This window comes from Buceros rhinoceros, unplaced genomic scaffold (assembly GCF_000710305.1).
Source record: "Buceros rhinoceros silvestris isolate BGI_N320 unplaced genomic scaffold, ASM71030v1 scaffold28659, whole genome shotgun sequence".
Lineage (NCBI taxonomy): Eukaryota > Metazoa > Chordata > Aves > Bucerotiformes > Bucerotidae > Buceros > Buceros rhinoceros.
In genome coordinates, this window is record NW_010431371.1 from 18,254 (window position 1) to 19,546 (window position 1,293).

A 1,293-nucleotide genomic window follows, 5' to 3' on the forward strand; every position below is an offset into this window, starting at 1 on the left:
TTTGCCACTCTCCATGAAAAGCTGGAAGCACTGCTTTAGGTTAAACCAGCTGCTGCCAGTTATCAAAAAAGCAAACTCATGTCCCAGAACACAAAGTTTTAGCTTCCTCACAGTAACAGACCTCCAGAGGTTGACGATATGAACCAGTGATGATATCATAGAATCACGGGATGCTTTGGGTTGGAAAGGACCTTTAAAGCTCGTCTAGTCCAAGGCCCCTGCAGTGAGCAGGGTCATCTGCAGTGGGGACTCTCAAATTTGATTTGAGTTTGATACACAAAAGAGTTAAAGTGATGTTTAGATTATGGTTCAGTAATATTTCACGGAGTAGCTTATGAAGCAATCTGTCAGCTTAGGGGTGTTCTAAGGTTCTTGCAGTGTATGTATCACCTGCATGTTCTATCGGCACACAGGCCTCAGTTTAAAAACCCCCGAAGTGAGAGAGACAGAAGAACTAGCCTGATCCAGCATCCCGAAAGCTGCACAGCAGACTGCAATTAGTCAGCTTTACTGGTTAATAAACAAAATAAGGCATGGCAAGGGAGTTTAGATTCCATTGTTAACTTCCACAGGACCCAATCAGAAAAGCAGTTTCCATTTCTGTGACAGGGAGCAAAGCTGGTATCACAAACTTTCAGGGTAACAAGAGTTACCAAATACTAGCCCGGTTCAACTGTACATCTGCTTGTCACTTCCCTGGTAAGAACCAAAGAACCAAGTAACACACTGCTTCAGTATTTTTCTTCTTGTTACCTGAGATTATTAAAAAATAACAATTATTTAACTTGAACTATTTCCTGGGGGGGAAAAAGTATCCTCCATCTCCTCCACCCCTCATATGAGAATACTTGCCATACCTACTATGAAAATTCCTGCATAATTTGATTAGATGGAGTTTTCCAAACCACCATTGTTTATGGATGAAAATTAGCAGCAGTCATAAACCTCACTTCCTTTGGCATCAGATGTGAACACAGTGCTTGCTAGGGAGTTTAGCCACCTCATTATTAAGAACATTATTTATTACGAGAAAATACGCTGCAGTTTCACAATCTACAATGTGAATTTGAAAACATAACATTGCCTTTGAAATACACACTTCCACTCCAAAGAACTACTATATTGTCCTATCTGTTTAAGAGATCGGGTTGATTTCTGCACTTGTCTCAGTGGTAGCAACACATCAGTCTCCGAGCTCTCTCTGCTTGCCTCTAGCCTGATTAAAATTCATGCTCGATATGGCATTTGCACCTAAATAAGTCACCAGCTGGTTTTTTTAATTTCCCGAGCCGT